This window comes from Oncorhynchus nerka, unplaced genomic scaffold (assembly GCF_034236695.1).
Source record: "Oncorhynchus nerka isolate Pitt River unplaced genomic scaffold, Oner_Uvic_2.0 unplaced_scaffold_1197, whole genome shotgun sequence".
NCBI classification, from domain to species: Eukaryota; Metazoa; Chordata; class Actinopteri; order Salmoniformes; family Salmonidae; genus Oncorhynchus; species Oncorhynchus nerka.
In genome coordinates this window covers 107975-126164 of record NW_027040137.1, presented here as the reverse complement: position 1 = coordinate 126164, position 18190 = coordinate 107975, and the positions used below count along the sequence as shown (strand labels likewise).

General features: G+C 40.6%; 11 non-coding genes across 11 annotated transcripts; all 11 read right to left on the bottom strand.

Moving 5' to 3' along the window:
• Positions 1–251: 251 nt before the first annotated feature.
• On the bottom strand, positions 252–324 carry trnav-cac (transfer RNA valine (anticodon CAC)). The gene has a single exon. It is a non-coding gene; the product is annotated as a tRNA-Val (tRNA).
• Positions 325–1459: 1135 nt separating this feature from the next.
• Positions 1460–1532, bottom strand: trnav-cac (transfer RNA valine (anticodon CAC)). Its single transcript has one exon. It is a non-coding gene; the product is annotated as a tRNA-Val (tRNA).
• A 1140-nt stretch (positions 1533–2672) lies between these two features.
• Positions 2673–2745, bottom strand: trnav-cac (transfer RNA valine (anticodon CAC)). The gene has a single exon. It is a non-coding gene; the product is annotated as a tRNA-Val (tRNA).
• Positions 2746–3884: 1139 nt separating this feature from the next.
• trnav-cac (transfer RNA valine (anticodon CAC)) lies at positions 3885–3957 on the bottom strand. Its single transcript has one exon. It is a non-coding gene; the product is annotated as a tRNA-Val (tRNA).
• Positions 3958–5098: 1141 nt separating this feature from the next.
• On the bottom strand, positions 5099–5171 carry trnav-cac (transfer RNA valine (anticodon CAC)). The gene has a single exon. It is a non-coding gene; the product is annotated as a tRNA-Val (tRNA).
• A 1137-nt stretch (positions 5172–6308) lies between these two features.
• On the bottom strand, positions 6309–6379 carry trnav-cac (transfer RNA valine (anticodon CAC)). Its single transcript has one exon. It is a non-coding gene; the product is annotated as a tRNA-Val (tRNA).
• A 1137-nt stretch (positions 6380–7516) lies between these two features.
• Positions 7517–7589, bottom strand: trnav-aac (transfer RNA valine (anticodon AAC)). The gene has a single exon. It is a non-coding gene; the product is annotated as a tRNA-Val (tRNA).
• Positions 7590–8723: 1134 nt separating this feature from the next.
• On the bottom strand, positions 8724–8796 carry trnav-cac (transfer RNA valine (anticodon CAC)). The gene has a single exon. It is a non-coding gene; the product is annotated as a tRNA-Val (tRNA).
• Positions 8797–9932: 1136 nt separating this feature from the next.
• trnav-cac (transfer RNA valine (anticodon CAC)) lies at positions 9933–10005 on the bottom strand. The gene has a single exon. It is a non-coding gene; the product is annotated as a tRNA-Val (tRNA).
• Positions 10006–13548: 3543 nt separating this feature from the next.
• On the bottom strand, positions 13549–13621 carry trnav-cac (transfer RNA valine (anticodon CAC)). The gene has a single exon. It is a non-coding gene; the product is annotated as a tRNA-Val (tRNA).
• A 1134-nt stretch (positions 13622–14755) lies between these two features.
• On the bottom strand, positions 14756–14829 carry trnav-cac (transfer RNA valine (anticodon CAC)). The gene has a single exon. It is a non-coding gene; the product is annotated as a tRNA-Val (tRNA).
• Positions 14830–18190: the final 3361 nt, after the last annotated feature.

The following is an 18190-nucleotide window of genomic DNA, read 5'->3' as shown; positions in this document are numbered from 1 at the left end:
CTGAAAATAAGGGCTGTGTTTCTTGTCGGCTTACCCTGGAGTGGTAAACTATTTGAATCATTATGGACCTCAGACCACACGTAGCAGGAATGTATTCAGAGCGCCCAAGCTAGCCACACATGCAGAGTGCGTTTCGCGACTAAAAAGGTAAGTCTGAATACCAACTACTGAGAAGTGCGAAGGAAAAGCATGAATTCGAAATTGGGACCGAGCCCTAAGTGAATAGGCTTACTGTCCAATTTGTTAAAATGTGTTTCCGCCCGGTTTCGAACCGGGGACCTTTCGCGTGTGAGGCGAACGTGATAACCCCTACACTACGGAAACCTAATGAGTGGAATACTAAGGGTGTGGCTGACTTTGGCTGGGTGGGGCATTTATCGCTCTCAGAACCTATTGAAAATCAGAAATTACTTAGTCCATTAATTAAGCAATAAGGCTTGAGAAGCCGGGAATTATGAGGTATTTTTTAAATGTTTGTTTTATTAATAAAAACTATATGTTATCGCTTTGTCATTATGGGGTATTGTGTGTAGATAGATTTTATTTTATTTCATCCATTTTAGTATAAGTCTGTAACGTAACAAAATGTGGAAAAAAGTAAGGGGCCTAAAACTTTCCGAATGCACTGTACCTATGCAGGCTAGCTTCTTTTCCTTTGCTAGCCAGCCAACTAAATCTATCACACAATCACATCAAGCAGCTGAAATGACAGAAAACGATCTACATTTTTGTTTGTTTTACCTTGGATTATATTGCCATTTCTTTGGATATATCCATTACAATGACCCTGATAAATGCATTTGCCTGGCTCAGAGAAGCTGTCAGTCTGTTCACATTCATACAGATCGCACGATGGAGGTCCCCAAAAACGGCAACATTGATCCACAGGTCGGAGAGGTAGACAGCAAGGTTTAGATAAACCACAACTGTTTCAAACCAAATGCTAGCCTCTGGGCATTGGGAAATATTGAATATGACCTTTCGCGTGTGAGGCGAACGTGATAACCACTACACTACTGAAACTACAATACAAAAAGAGGAAGTCGTGGAAAATATTAGGAATGCCCACAAGTCTACCTCACATAATATCCCAAAGTGAGTACCACAGAAAGAGCCATAATACCCATTAAAAACAAGCGGTCAAACAGGAAAATGGTTCCAATCATTTTTCCACCCTTCATGTTCCCCACAGGGGATTTTAAAAACACTTAAAATAAGGGCTGTGTTTCTTGTCGGCTTACCCTGGAGTGGTAAACTATTTGAATCATTATGGACCTCAGACCACACGTAGCAGGAATGTATTCAGAGCGCCCAAGCTAGCCACACATGCAGAGTGCGTTACGCGACAAAAAAGGTAAGTCTGAATACCAAATACTGAGAAGTGCGAAGGAAAAGCATGAATTCCGAAATTGGGACGGAGCCCTAAGTGAATAGGCTTACTGTCCAATTTGTTCAAATGTGTTTCCGCCCGGTTTCGAACCGGGGACCTTTCGCGTGTGAGGCGAATGTGATAACCTCTACACTACGGAAACCTAATGAGTGGAATAATAAGGGTGTGGCTGACTTTGGCTGGGTGGGACATTTATCGCTCTCAGAACCTATTGAAAATCTGAAATGACTTAGTCCATTAATTAAGCAATAAGGCTTGAGAAGCCGGGATTTTATGAGGTATTTTTAAAATATTTGTTTTATTAATAAAAACGATATGTTATCGCTTTGTCATTATGGGGTATTGTGTGTAGATAGATTTTATTTTATTTCATCCATTTTAGTATAAGTCTGTAACGTAACAAAATGTGGAAAAAAGTAAGGGGCCTAAAAACTTTCCGAATGCACTGTACCTATGCAGGCTAGCTTCTTTTCCTTTGCTAGCCAGCCAACTAAATCTACCACACAATCACATCAAGCAGCTGAAATGACAGAAAACGATCTACATTTTTGTTTGTTTTACCTTGGATTATATAGCCATTTCTTTGGATATATCCATTACAATGACACTGATAAATGAATTTGCCTGGCTCAGAGAAGCTGTCAGTCTGTTCACATTCATACAGATCGCACGATGGAGGTCCCCCAAAAAACGGCAACATTGATCCACAGGTCGGAGAGGTAGACAGCAAGGTTTAGATAAACCACAACTGTTTCAAACCAAATGCTAGCCTCTGGGCATTGGGAAATATTGAATATGACCTTTCGCGTGTGAGGCGAACGTGATAACCACTATACTACTGAAACTACAATACAAAAAGAGGAAGTCGTGGAAAATATTAGGAATGCCCACAAGTCTACCTCACATAATATCCCAAAGTGAGTACCACAGAAAGAGCCATAATACCCATTAAAAACAAGCGGTCAAACAGGAAAATGGTTCCAATCATTTTTCCACCCTTCATGTTCCCCACAGGGGATTTTAAAAACACTTAAAATAAGGGCTGTGTTTCTTGTCGGCTTACCCTGGAGTGGTAAACTATTTGAATCATTATGGACCTCAGACCACACGTAGCAGGAATATATTCAGAGCGCCCAAGCTAGCCACACATGCAGAGTGCGTTACGCGACTAAAAAAGGTAAGTCTGAATACCAAATACTGAGAAGTGCGAAGGAAAAGCATGAATTCAAAATTGGGACCGAGCCCTAAGTGAATAGGCTTTACTGTCCAATTTGTTAAAATGTGTTTCCGCCCGGTTTCGAACCGGGGACCTTTCGAGTGTGAGGCGAACGTGATAACCCCTACACTACGGAAACCTAATGAGTGGAATACTAAGGGTGTGGCTGACTTTGGCTGGGTGGGGCATTTATCGCTCTCAGAACCTATTGAAAATCAGAAATTACTTAGTCCATTAATTAAGCAATAAGGCTTGAGAAGCCGGGAATTATGAGGTATTTTTAAATGTTTGTTTTATTAATAAAAACTATATGTTATCACTTTGTCATTATGGGGTATTGTGTGTAGATAGATTTTATTTTATTTCATCCATTTTAGTATAAGTCTGTAACGTAACAAAATGTGGAAAAAGTAAGGGGCCTAAAAACTTTCCGAATGCACTGTACCTATGCAGGCTAGCTTCTTTTCCTTTGCTAGCCAGCCAACTAAATCTATCACACAATCACATCAAGCAGCTGAAATGACAGAAAACGATCTACATTTTTGTTTGTTTTACCTTGGATTATATTGCCATTTCTTTGGATATATCCATTACAATGACCCTGATAAATGAATTTGCCTGGCTCAGAGAAGCTTTCAGTCTGTTCACATTCATACAGATCGCACAGTGGAGGTCCCCAAAAAACGGCAACATTGATCCACAGGTCGGAGAGGTAGACAGCAAGGTTTAGATAAACCACAACTGTTTCAAACCAAATGCTAGCCTCTGGGCATTGGGAAATATTGAATATGACCTTTCGCGTGTGAGGCGAACGTGATAACCACTACACTACTGAAACTACAATACAAAAAGAGGAAGTCGTGGAAAATATTAGGAATGCCCACAAGTCTACCTCACATAATATCCCAAAGTGAGTACCACAGAAAGAGCCATAATACCCATTAAAAACTAGCGGTCATACAGGAAAATGGATCCAATCATTTTTCCACCCTTCATGTTCCCCACAGGGGATTTTAAAAACACTGAAAATAAGGGCTGTGTTTCTTGTCGGCTTACCCTGGAGTGGTAAACTATTTGAATCATTATGGACCTCAGACCACACGTAGCAGGAATGTATTCAGAGCGCCCAAGCTAGCCACACATGCAGAGTGCGTTTCGCGACTAAAAAAGGTAAGTCTGAATACCAACTACTGAGAAGTGCGAAGGAAAAGCATGAATTCTCCTTCACTGGGACCGAGCCCTAAGTGAATAGGCTTTACTGTCCAATTTGTTAAAATGTGTTTCCGCCCGGTTTCGAACCGGGGACCTTTCGCGTGTGAGGCGAACGTGATAACCCCTACACTACGGAAACCTAATGAGTGGAATTCTAAGGGTGTGGCTGACTTTGGCTGGGTGGGGCATTTATCGCTCTCAGAACCTATTGAAAATCAGAAATTACTTAGTCCATTAATTAAGCAATAAGGCTTGAGAAGCCGGGATTTTATGAGGTATTTTTAAAATATTTGTTTTATTAATAAAAACGATATGTTATCGCTTTGTCATTATGGGGTATTGTGTGTAGATAGATTTTATTTTATTTCATCCATTTTAGTATAAGTCTGTAACGTAACAAAATGTGGAAAAAAGTAAGGGGTCTGAAAACTTTCCGAATGCACTGTACCTATGCAGGCTAGCTTCTTTTCCTTTGCTAGCCAGCCAACTAAATCTATCACACAATCACATCAAGCAGCTGAAATGACAGAAAACGATCTACATTTTTGTTTGTTTTACCTTGGATTATATTGCCATTTCTTTGGATATATCCATTACAATGACCCTGATAAATGCATTTGCCTGGCTCAGAGAAGCTGTCAGTCTGTTCACATTCATACAGATCGCACGATGGAGGTCCCCCAAAAAACGGCAACATTGATCCACAGGTCGGAGAGGTAGACAGCAAGGTTTAGATAAACCACAACTGTTTCAAACCAAATGCTAGCCTCTGGGCATTGGGAAATATTGAATATGACCTTTCGCGTGTGAGGCGAACGTGATAACCACTATACTACTGAAACTACAATACAAAAAGAGGAAGTCGTGGAAAATATTAGGAATGCCCACAAGTCTACCTCACATAATATCCCAAAGTGAGTACCACAGAAAGAGCCATAATACCCATTAAAAACTAGCGGTCAAACAGGAAAATGGTTCCAATCATTTTTCCACCCTTCATGTTCCCCACAGGGGATTTTAAAAACACTGAAAATAAGGGCTGTGTTTCTTGTCGGCTTACCCTGGAGTGGTAAACTATTTGAATCATTATGGACCTCAGACCACACGTAGCAGGAATGTATTCAGAGCGCCCAAGCTAGCCACACATGCAGAGTGCGTTTCGCGACTAAAAAAGGTAAGTCTGAATACCAACTACTGAGAAGTGCGAAGGAAAAGCATGAATTCCGAAATTGGGACCGAGCCCTAAGTGAATAGGCTTTACTGTCCAATTTGTTAAAATGTGTTTCCGCCCGGTTTCGAACCGGGGACCTTTCGCGTGTGAGGCGAACGTGATAACCCCTACACTACGGAAACCTAATGAGTGGAATTCTAAGGGTGTGGCTGACTTTGGCTGGGTGGGGCATTTATCGCTCTCAGAACCTATTGAAAATCAGAAATTACTTAGTCCATTAATTAAGCAATAAGGCTTGAGAAGCCGGGATTTTATGAGGTATTTTTAAAATATTTGTTTTATTAATAAAAACGATATGTTATCGCTTTGTCATTATGGGGTATTGTGTGTAGATAGATTTTATTTTATTTCATCCATTTTAGTATAAGTCTGTAACGTAACAAAATGTGGAAAAAAGTAAGGGGTCTGAAAACTTTCCGAATGCACTGTACCTATGCAGGCTAGCTTCTTTTCCTTTGCTAGCCAGCCAACTAAATCTACCACACAATCACATCAAGCAGCTGAAATGACAGAAAACGATCTACATTTTTGTTTGTTTTACCTTGGATTATATTGCCATTTCTTTGGATATATCCATTACAATGACCCTGATAAATGCATTTGCCTGGCTCAGAGAAGCTGTCAGTCTGTTCACATTCATACAGATCGCACGATGGAGGTCCCCCAAAAAACGGCAACATTGATCCACAGGTCGGAGAGGTAGACAGCAAGGTTTAGATAAACCACAACTGTTTCAAACCAAATGCTAGCCTCTGGGCATTGGGAAATATTGAATATGACCTTTCGCGTGTGAGGCGAACGTGATAACCACTACACTACTGAAACTACAATACAAAAAGAGGAAGTCGTGGAAAATATTAGGAATGCCCACAAGTCTACCTCACATAATATCCCAAAGTGAGTACCACAGAAAGAGCCATAATACCCATTAAAAACTAGCGGTCAAACAGGAAAATGGTTCCAATCATTTTTCCACCCTTCATGTTCCCCACAGGGGATTTTAAAAACACTGAAAATAAGGGCTGTGTTTCTTGTCGGCTTACCCTGGAGTGGTAAACTATTTGAATCATTATGGACCTCAGACCACACGTAGCAGGAATGTATTCAGAGCGCCCAAGCTAGCCACACATGCAGAGTGCGTTTGCGACTAAAAAGGTAAGTCTGAATACCAAATACTGAGAAGTGCGAAGGAAAAGCATGAATTCAAAATTGGGACCGAGCCCTAAGTGAATAGGCTTACTGTCCAATTTGTTAAAATGTGTTTCCGCCCGGTTTCGAACCGGGACCTTTCGCGTGTGAGGCGAACGTGATAACCCTACACTACGGAAACCTAATGAGTGGAATACTAAGGGTGTGGCTGACTTTGGCTGGGTGGGGCATTTATCGCTCTCAGAACCTATTGAAAATCAGAAATTACTTAGTCCATTAATTAAGCAATAAGGCTTGAGAAGCCGGGAATTATGAGGTATTTTTTAAATGTTTGTTTTATTAATAAAAACTATATGTTATCGCTTTGTCATTATGGGGTATTGTGTGTAGATAGATTTTATTTTATTTCATCCATTTTAGTATAAGTCTGTAACGTAACAAAATGTGGAAAAAAGTAAGGGGTCTGAAAACTTTCCGAATGCACTGTACCTATGCAGGCTAGCTTCTTTTCCTTTGCTAGCCAGCCAACTAAATCTACCACACAATCACATCAAGCAGCTGAAATGACAGAAAACGATCTACATTTTTGTTTGTTTTACCTTGGATTATATAGCCATTTCTTTGGATATATCCATTACAATGACACTGATAAATGAATTTGCCTGGCTCAGAGAAGCTGTCAGTCTGTTCACATTCATACAGATCGCACGATGGAGGTCCCCCAAAAAACGGCAACATTGATCCACAGGTCGGAGAGGTAGACAGCAAGGTTTAGATAAACCACAACTGTTTCAAACCAAATGCTAGCCTCTGGGCATTGGGAAATATTGAATATGACCTTTCGCGTGTGGCGAACGTGATAACCACTACACTACTGAAACTACAATACAAAAAGAGGAAGTCGTGGAAAATATTAGGAATGCCCACAAGTCTACCTCACATAATATCCCAAAGTGAGTACCACAGAAAGAGCCATAATACCCATTAAAAACTAAGCGGTCAAACAGGAAAATGGTTCCAATCATTTTTCCACCCTTCATGTTCCCCACAGGGGGATTTTAAAAACACTGAAAATAAGGGCTGTGTTTCTTGTCGGCTTACCCTGGAGTGGTAAACTATTTGAATCATTATGGACCTCAGACCACACGTAGCAGGAATGTATTCAGAGCGCCCAAGCTAGCCACACATGCAGAGTGCGTTTCGCGACTAAAAAGGTAAGTCTGAATACCAAATACTGAGAAGTGCGAAGGAAAAGCATGAATTCAAATTGGGACCGAGCCCTAAGTGAATAGGCTTTACTGTCCAATTTGTTAAAATGTGTTTCCGCCCGGTTTCGAACCGGGACCTTTCGCGTGTTAGGGCGAACGTGATAACCACTACACTACGGAAACCTAATGAGTGGAATACTAAGGGTGTGGCTGACTTTGGCTGGGTGGGGCATTTATCGCTCTCAGAACCTATTGAAAATCAGAAATTACTTAGTCCATTAATTAAGCAATAAGGCTTGAGAAGCCGGGAATTATGAGGTATTTTTAAATATTTGTTTTATTAATAAAAACTATATGTTATCGCTTTGTCATTATGGGGTATTGTGTGTAGATAGATTTTATTTTATTTCATCCATTTTAGTATAAGTCTGTAACGTAACAAAATGTGGAAAAAGTAAGGGGCCTGAAAACTTTCCGAATGCACTGTACCTATGCAGGCTAGCTTCTTTTCCTTTGCTAGCCAGCCAACTAAATCTATCACACAATCACATCAAGCAGCTGAAATGACAGAAAACGATCTACATTTTTGTTTGTTTTACCTTGGATTATATTGCCATTTCTTTGGATATATCCATTACAATGACCCTGATAAATGAATTTGCCTGGCTCAGAGAAGCTGTCAGTCTGTTCACATTCATACAGATCGCACGATGGAGGTCCCCCAAAAACGGCAACATTGATCCACAGGTCGGAGAGGTAGACAGCAAGGTTTAGATAAACCACAACTGTTTCAAACCAAATGCTAGCCTTTGGGCATTGGGAAATATTGAATATGACCTTTCGCGTGTGAGGCGAACGTGATAACCACTACACTACTGAAACTACAATACAAAAGAGGAAGTCGTGGAAAATATTAGGAATGCCCACAAGTCTACCTCACATAATATCCCAAAGTGAGTACCACAGAAAGAGCCATAATACCCATTAAAAACTAGCGGTCAAACAGGAAAATGGTTCCAATCATTTTTCCACCCTTCATGTTCCCCACAGGGGATTTTAAAAACACTTAAAATAAGGGCTGTGTTTCTTGTCTGCTTACCCTGGAGTGGTAAACTATTTGAATCATTATGGACCTCAGACCACACGTAGCAGGAATGTATTCAGAGCGCCCAAGCTAGCCACACATGCAGAGTGCGTTTGCGACTAAAAAAGGTAAGTCTGAATACCAAATACTGAGAAGTGCGAAGGAAAAGCATGAATTCCGAAATTGGGACCGAGCCCTAAGTGAATAGGCTGACTGTCCAATTTGTTAAAATGTGTTTCTACCCGGTTTCGAACCGGGGACCTTTCGCGTGTGAGGCGAACGTGATAACCCCTACACTACGGAAACCTAATGAGTGGAATACTAAGGGTGTGGCTGACTTTGGCTGGGTGGGGCATTTATCAATCTCAGAACCTATTGAAAATCAGAAATTACTTAGTCCATTAATTAAGCAATAAGGCTTGAGAAGCCGGGAATTATGAGTTATTTTAAAATATTTGTTTTATTAATAAAAACTATATGTTATCGCTTTGTCATTATGGGGTATTGTGTGTAGATAGATTTTATTTTATTTCATCCATTTTAGTATAAGTCTGTAACGTAACAAAATGTGGAAAAAGTAAGGGGCCTAAAAACTTTCCGAATGCACTGTACCTATGCAGGCTAGCTTCTTTTCCTTTGCTAGCCAGCCAACTAAATCTATCACACAATCACATCAAGCAGCTGAAATGACAGAAAACGATCTACATTTTTGTTTGTTTTACCTTGGATTATATTGCCATTTCTTTGGATATATCCATTACAATGACCCTGATAAATGAATTTGCCTGGCTCAGAGAAGCTTTCAGTCTGTTCACATTCATACAGATCGCACGGTGGAGGTCCCCAAAAACGGCAACATTGATCCACAGGTCGGAGAGGTAGACAGCAAGGTTTAGATAAACCACAACTGTTTCAAACCAAATGCTAGCCTCTGGGCATTGGGAAATATTGAATATGACCTTTCGCGTGTGAGGCGAACGTGATAACCACTACACTACTGAAACTACAATACAAAAAGAGGAAGTCGTGGAAAATATTAGGAATGCCCACAAGTCTACCTCACATAATATCCCAAAGTGAGTACCACAGAAAGAGCCATAATACCCATTAAAAACTAGCGGTCATACAGGAAAATGGATCCAATCATTTTTCCACCCTTCATGTTCCCCACAGGGGATTTTAAAAACACTGAAAATAAGGGCTGTGTTTCTTGTCGGCTTACCCTGGAGTGGTAAACTATTTGAATCATTATGGACCTCAGACCACACGTAGCAGGAATGTATTCAGAGCGCCCAAGCTAGCCACACATGCAGAGTGCGTTTCGCGACTAAAAAAGGTAAGTCTGAATACCAACTACTGAGAAGTGCGAAGGAAAAGCATGAATTCCGAAATTGGGACCGAGCCCTAAGTGAATAGGCTTTACTGTCCAATTTGTTAAAATGTGTTTCCGCCCGGTTTCGAACCGGGGACCTTTCGCGTGTGAGGCGAACGTGATAACCCCTACACTACGGAAACCTAATGAGTGGAATACTAAGGGTGTGGCTGACTTTGGCATTTATCGCTCTCAGAACCTATTGAAAATCAGAAATTACTTAGTCCATTAATTAAGCAATACGGCTTGAGAAGCTGGGAATTATGAGGTATTTTTTAAATGTTTGTTTTATTAATAAAAACTATATGTTATCGCTTTGTCATTATGGGGTATTGTGTGAAGATAGATTTTATTTTATTTCATCCATTTTAGTATAAGTCTGTAACGTAACAAAATGTGGAAAAAAGTAAGGGGCCTAAAAACTTTCCGAATGCACTGTACCTATGCAGGCTAGCTTCTTTTCCTTTGCTAGCCAGCCAACTAAATCTATCACACAATCACATCAAGCAGCTGAAATGACAGAAAACGATCTACATTTTTGTTTGTTTTACCTTGGATTATATTGCCATTTCTTTGGATATATCCATTACAATGACCCTGATAAATGAATTTGCCTGGCTCAGAGAAGCTGTCAGTCTGTTCACATTCATACAGATCGCACGGTGGAGGTCCCCCAAAAAACGGCAACATTGATCCACAGGTCGGAGAGGTAGACAGCAAGGTTTAGATAAACCACAACTGTTTCAAACCAAATGCTAGCCTCTGGGCATTGGGAAATATTGAATATGACCTTTCGCGTGTGAGGCGAACGTGATAACCACTACACTACTGAAACTACAATACAAAAAGAGGAAGTCGTGGAAAATATTAGGAATGCCCACAAGTCTACCTCACATAATATCCCAAAGTGAGTACCACAGAAAGAGCCATAATACCCATTAAAAACTAGCGGTCATACAGGAAAATGGATCCAATCATTTTTCCACCCTTCATGTTCCCCACAGGGGATTTTAAAAACACTGAAAATAAGGGCTGTGTTTCTTGTCGGCTTACCCTGGAGTGGTAAACTATTTGAATCATTATGGACCTCAGACCACACGTAGCAGGAATGTATTCAGAGCGCCCAAGCTAGCCACACATGCAGAGTGCGTTTCGCGACTAAAAAAGGTAAGTCTGAATACCAACTACTGAGAAGTGCGAAGGAAAAGCATGAATTCGAAATGGGACCGAGCCCTAAGTGAATAGGCTTTACTGTCCAATTTGTTAAAATGTGTTTCCGCCCGGTTTCGAACCGGGACCTTTCACGTGTGTGAGGCGAACGTGATAACCCTACACTACGGAAACCTAATGAGTGGAATACTAAGGGTGTGGCTGACTTTGGCTGGGTGGGGCATTTATCGCTCTCAGAACCTATTGAAAATCAGAAATTACTTAGTCCATTAATTAAGCAATAAGGCTTGAGAAGCCGGGAATTATGAGGTATTTTTTAAATGTTTGTTTTATTAATAAAAACTATATGTTATCACTTTGTCATTATGGGGTATTGTGTGTAGATAGATTTTATTTTATTTCATCCATTTTAGTATAAGTCTGTAACGTAACAAAATGTGGAAAAAAGTAAGGGCCTGAAAACTTTCAGAATGCACTGTACCTATGCAGGCTAGCTTCTTTTCCTTTGCTAGCCAGCCAACTAAATCTATCACACAATCACATCAAGCAGCTGAAATGACAGAAAACGATCTACATTTTTGTTTGTTTTACCTTGGATTATATTGCCATTTCTTTGGATATATCCATTACAATGACCCTGATAAATGAATTTGCCTGGCTCAGAGAAGCTTTCAGTCTGTTCACATTCATACAGATCGCACGGTGGAGGTCCCCAAAAAAACGGCAACATTGATCCACAGGTCGGAGAGGTAGACAGCAAGGTTTAGATAAACCACAACTGTTTCAAACCAAATGCTAGCCTCTGGGCATTGGGAAATATTGAATATGACCTTTCGCGTGTGAGGCGAACGTGATAACCACTACACTACTGAAACTACAATACAAAAAGAGGAAGTCGTGGAAAATATTAGGAATGCCCACAAGTCTACCTCACATAATATCCCAAAGTGAGTACCACAGAAAGAGCCATAATACCCATTAAAAACTAGCGGTCAAACAGGAAAATGGATCCAATCATTTTCCACCCTTCATGTTCCCCACAGGGGATTTTAAAAACACTTAAAATAAGGGCTGTGTTTCTTGTCGGCTTACCCTGGAGTGGTAAACTATTTGAATCATTATGGACCTCAGACCACACGTAGCAGGAATGTATTCAGAGCGCCCAAGCTAGCCACACATGCAGAGTGCGTTACGCGACTAAAAATGTAAGTCTGAAAACCAAATACTGAGAAGTGCGAAGGAAAAGCATGAATTCGAAATTGGGACCGAGCCCTAAGTGAATAGGCTTACTGTCCAATTTGTTAAAATGTGTTTCCACCCGGTTTCGAACCGGGGACCTTTCGCGTGAGGCGAACGTGATAACCACTACACTACAGAAACCTGATGAGTGGAATACTAAGGGTGTGGCTGACTTTGGCTGGGTGGGGCATTTATCAATCTCAGAACCTATTGAAAATCAGAAATTACTTAGTCCATTAATTAAGCAATAAGGCTTGAGAAGCCGGGATTATGAGGTATTTTTAAATGTTTGTTTTATTAATAAAAACTATATGTTATCGCTTTGTCATTATGGGGTATTGTGTGTAGATAGATTTTATTTTATTTAATCCATTTTAGTATAAGTCTGTAACGTAACAAAATGTGGAAAAAAGTAAGGGGCCTGAAAACTTTCCGAATGCACTGTACCTATGCAGGCTAGCTTCTTTTCCTTTGCTAGCCAGCCAACTAAATCTATCACACAATCACATCAAGCAGCTGAAATGACAGAAAACGATCTACATTTTTGTTTGTTTTACCTTGGATTATATTGCCATTTCTTTGGATATATCCATTACAATGACCCTGATAAATGAATTTGCCTGGCTCAGAGAAGCTTTCAGTCTGTTCACATTCATACAGATCGCACGGTGGAGGTCCCCCAAAAAACGGCAACATTGATCCACAGGTCGGAGAGGTAGACAGCAAGGTTTAGATAAACCACAACTGTTTCAAACCAAATGCTAGCCTCTGGGCATTGGGAAATATTGAATATGACCTTTCGCGTGTGAGGCGAACGTGATAACCACTACACTACTGAAACTACAATACAAAAAGAGGAAGTCGTGGAAAATATTAGGAATGCCCACAAGTCTACCTCACATAATATCCCAAAGTGAGTACCACAGAAAGAGCCATAATACCCATTAAAAACTAGCGGTCATACAGGAAAATGGATCCAATCATTTTTCCACCCTTCATGTTCCCCACAGGGGATTTTAAAAACACTGAAAATAAGGGCTGTGTTTCTTGTCGGCTTACCCTGGAGTGGTAAACTATTTGAATCATTATGGACCTCAGACCACACGTAGCAGGAATGTATTCAGAGCGCCCAAGCTAGCCACACATGCAGAGTGCGTTTCGCGACAAAAAAGGTAAGTCTGAAAACCAAATACTGAGAAGTGCGAAGGAAAAGCATGAATTCCGAAATTGGGACCGAGCCCTAAGTGATTAGGCTGACTGTCCAATTTGTTAAAAAGTGTTTCCACCCAGTCTCGAACCGGTGACCTTTCGCGTGTGAGGCGAACGTGATTACCACTACACTACAGAAACCTGATGAATGGAATACTAAGGGTGTGGCTGACTTTGGCTGGGTGGGGCATTTCTCAATCTCCGAACCTATTGAAAATCAGAAATTACTTAGTCCATTAATTAAGCAATAAGGCTTGAGAAGCCGGGAATTATGAGGTATTTTTTAAATGTTTGTTTTATTAATAAAAACTATATGTTATCGCTTTGTCATTATGGGGTATTGTGTGTAGATAGATTTTATTTTATTTCATCCATTTTAGTATAAGTCTGTAACGTAACAAAATGTGGAAAAAAGTAAGGGGCCTAAAAACTTTCCGAATGCACTGTACCTATGCAGGCTAGCTTCTTTTCCTTTGCTAGCCAGCCAACTAAATCTATCACACAATCACATCAAGCAGCTGAAATGACAGAAAACGATCTACATTTTTGTTTGTTTTACCTTGGATTATATTGCCATTTCTTTGGATATATCCATTACAATGACACTGATAAATGAATTTGCCTGGCTCAGAGAAGCTGTCAGTCTGTTCACATTCATACAGATCGCACGGTGGAGGTCCCCAAAAAACGGCAACATTGATCCACAGGTCGGAGAGGTAGACAGCAAGGTTTAGATAAACCACAACTGTTTCAAACCAAATGCTAGCCTCTGGGCATTGGGAAATATTGAATATGACCTTTCGCGTGTGAGGCTAACGTGATAACCACTACACTACTGAAACTACAATACAAAAAGAGGAAGTCGTGGAAAATATTAGGAATGCCCACAAGTCTACCTCACATAATATCCCAAAGTGAGTACCACAGAAAGAGCCATAATACCCATTAAAAACTAGCGGTCAAACAGGAAAATGGATCCAATCATTTTCCACCCTTCATGTTCCCCACAGGGGATTTTAAAAACACTGAAAATAAGGGCTGTGTTTCTTGTCGGCTACCCTGGAGTGGTAAACTATTTGAATCATTATGGACCTCAGACCACACGTAGCAGGAATGTATTCAGAGCGCCCAAGCTAGCCACACATGCAGAGTGCGTTTCGCTACTAAAAAAGGTAAGTCTGAATACCAACTACTGAGAAGTGCGAAGGAAAAGCATGAATTCGAAATTGGGACCGAGCCCTAAGTGAATAGGCTTACTGTCAATTTGTTAAAATGTGTTTCCGCCCGGTTTCAGAACCGGGGACCTTTCGCGTGTGAGGCGAGCATGATAACCACTACACTACAGAAACCTGATGAGTGGAATTCTAAGGGTGTGGCTGACTTTGGCTGGGTGGGGCATTTATCGCTCTCAGAACCTATTGAAAATCAGAAATGACTTAGTCCATTAATTAAGCAATAAGGCTTGAGAAGCTGGGATTTTTATGAGGTATTTTTAAAATATTTGTTTTATTAATAAAAACTATATGTTATCGCTTTGTCATTATGGGGTATTGTGTGTAGATAGATTTTATTTTATTTCATCCATTTTAGTATAAGTCTGTAATGTAACAAAATGTGGAAAAACGTAAAGGGGTCTGAAAACTTTCCGAATGCACTGTACCTATGCAGGCTAGATTCTTTTCCTTTGCTAGCCAGCCAACTAAACCTATCACACAATCACATCAAGCAGCTGAAATGACAGAAAACAATCTACATTTTTGTTTGTTTTACCTTGGATTATATTGCCATTTCTTTGGATATATCCATTACAATGATCCTTGATAAATGAATTTGCCTGGCTCAGAGAAGCTGTCAGTCTGTTCACATTCATACAGATCGCACGGTGGAGGTCCCCAAAAACGGCAACATTGATCCACAGGTCGGAGAGGTAGACAGCAAGGTTTAGATAAACCACAACTGTTTCAAACCAAATGCTAGCCTCTGGGCATTGGGAAATATTGAATATGACCTTTCGCGTGTGAGGCGAACGTGATAACCACTACACTACTGAAACTACAATACAAAAAGAGGAAGTCGTGGAAAATATTAGGAATGCCCACAAGTCTACCTCACATAATATCCCAAGGTGAGTACCACAGAAAGAGCCATGGCACCCATTAAAAACAAGCGGTCAAACAGGAAAATGGTTCCAATCATTTTTCCACCCTTCATGTTCCCCACAGGGGATTTTAAAAAACACTTAAAATAAGGGCTGTGTTTCTTGTCGGCTTACCCTGGAGTGGTAAACTATTTGAATCATTATGGACCTCAGACCACACGTAGGAGGAATATATTCAGAGCGCCCAAGCTAGCCACATGCAGAGTGCGTTCTTGCGACTAAAAAAGGTAAGTCTGAATACCAAAATACTGAGAAGTGCGAAGGAAAAAGCATGAATTCAGAAATTGGGACCGAGCCCTAAGTGAATAGGCTTTACTGTCCAATTTGTTAAAATGTGTTTTCGCCCGGTTTGAACAGGGGACCTTTAAGCGTGTGCGAACGTGATAACCCCTACACTACGAAACCTAATGAGTGGAATACTAAGGGTGTGGCTGACTTTGGCTGGGTGGGGCATTTATCCGCTCTCAGAACCTATTGAAAATCAGAAATTACTTAGTCCATTAATTAAGCAATAAGGCTTGAGAAGCCGGGAATTATGAGGTATTTTAAATGTTTGTTTTTATTAATAAAAACTATATGTTATCTTGCTTTGTCATTATGGGGTATTGTGTGTAGATAGATTTTATTTTTATTTCATCATTTTAGTATAAGTCTGTAACGTAACAAATGTGGAAAAAGTAAGGGGCCTTCAAGCTTTCCGAATGCACTGTACCTATGCAGGCTAGCTTCTTTTCCTTTTGCTAGCCAGCCAACTAAATCTATCACACAATCATCAAGCAGCTGAAATGACAGAAAGCGATCTACATTTTTGTTGTTTTACCTTGGATTATATTGCCATTTCTTTGGATATATCCATTACAATGACCCTGATAAATGAATTTGCCTGGCTCAGAGAAGCTTTCAGTCTGTTCACATTCATACAGATAAGCGCAGTGGAGGTCCCCCAACGGCAACATTGATCCCTGGTCGGAAGGTAGACAACAGGTTTAGATAAGCCACAACTGTTTCAAACCAAATGCTAGCCTCTGGGCATTGGGAAATATTGAATATGACCTTTGGCGTGTGAGGCGAAGCAGTGATAACCACTACACTACTGAAACCACAATACAAAAGAGGAAGTAAGTGGAAAATGTGGACAGGGCCACAAGTCCCACTCTCACATAACCTCCCCAAGTGAGTACCACAGAAGAGCCACCAATACCCATTAAAACCACTGCGGTCATACAGGAAAATGGATCAATCATTTCACACCTTTATATCGTTCCCCACAGAGGATTTTAACTGCTGAAAATAAGGAGCTTGTGTTTCTTATTAGACACACTGGGTGGTAAGCTATTTGAGATTATTATGGACCTCCAGACCACACGTTAGCAGGAATGTATTCAGAGCGCCCAAGCTAGCCACACATGCCCAGAGTCGTTCCTGTGACTAAAAAAGGCAAGTCTGAGATACCAGCTTCACAGAGGTGAAGGAAGAGCATGAATTCGAAGTTGGGACCCGGAGCCCCAAGTGAACTAGACTTTCACTATTGCAGTTCGCCCAAAATGTATCCTATGGAAGTTTCAGTTACAGGACCTTACAGGCGTGTGTAGGCCGGAGCGATAACTACACTACGGAAACCTAATGAGTGGAATACTAAGGGTGCTGGCTGACTTTGGCATTTATCGCTCTCAGAACCTATTGAAAATCAGAAATTCACTTGTCCATTAATTAAGCAATATTTGCTGGGAATTATGAGGTATTTTTTAAATGTTTGTTTTATTAATAAAAACTATATGTTATCGCTTTGTCATTATGGGGTATTTGTGTGAAGATAGATTTTATTTTATTTCATCCATTTTAGTATAAGTCTGTAACGTAACAAAATGTGGAAAAAAGTAAGGGAGCCTAAAAACTTTCGAATGCACTGTACCTATGCAGGCTTTCTTTCCTTTGCTAGCCAAGCAACTAAAATCTATCACACAATCCCCATCAAAGCAGCTGAAATGACAGAAAGCGATCTACATTTTTGTTTGTTTTACCTTGGATTATATAGCCATTTCTTTGGATATATCCATTACAAAATGGCACTGATAGATGAGTACGCATAACTCAGAGAAGTTCATCGGTCTGTTCACGTTCACGCTGGAATCGCACGATGGAGGTCCACCAAGCTGGCGACAGCATGATCCACAGGTGGGAGGGTGGGCAGCAGGTTTGAATGGACCCACAACTGACTTTCGACAAATGCTAGCAACTCTGGGCATTGGGAAATATTAGAATATGAGCAACTTCTGGCGTGCCAGGACGTGACAATCTTTCACATATACTACTGAAGCTACAATACAAAGGAGGGAGTCGGTAGGAAAATGTTAGGAATGCCCACAGAGTCTCCCTCACATCTATATCCCCAAGTGAGTACCACCGAAAGAGGCACATAATGCCAATAAAACTAACGGCGATTCATGCAGAAGATGGATCCAATCATGGTCCCACCGCTTCATGCTCCCCACAGGGAGTTTTAAAAACACTGAAATGGGCTTCGCTGTTTCTTGTCGGCTTACCCTGGGTGG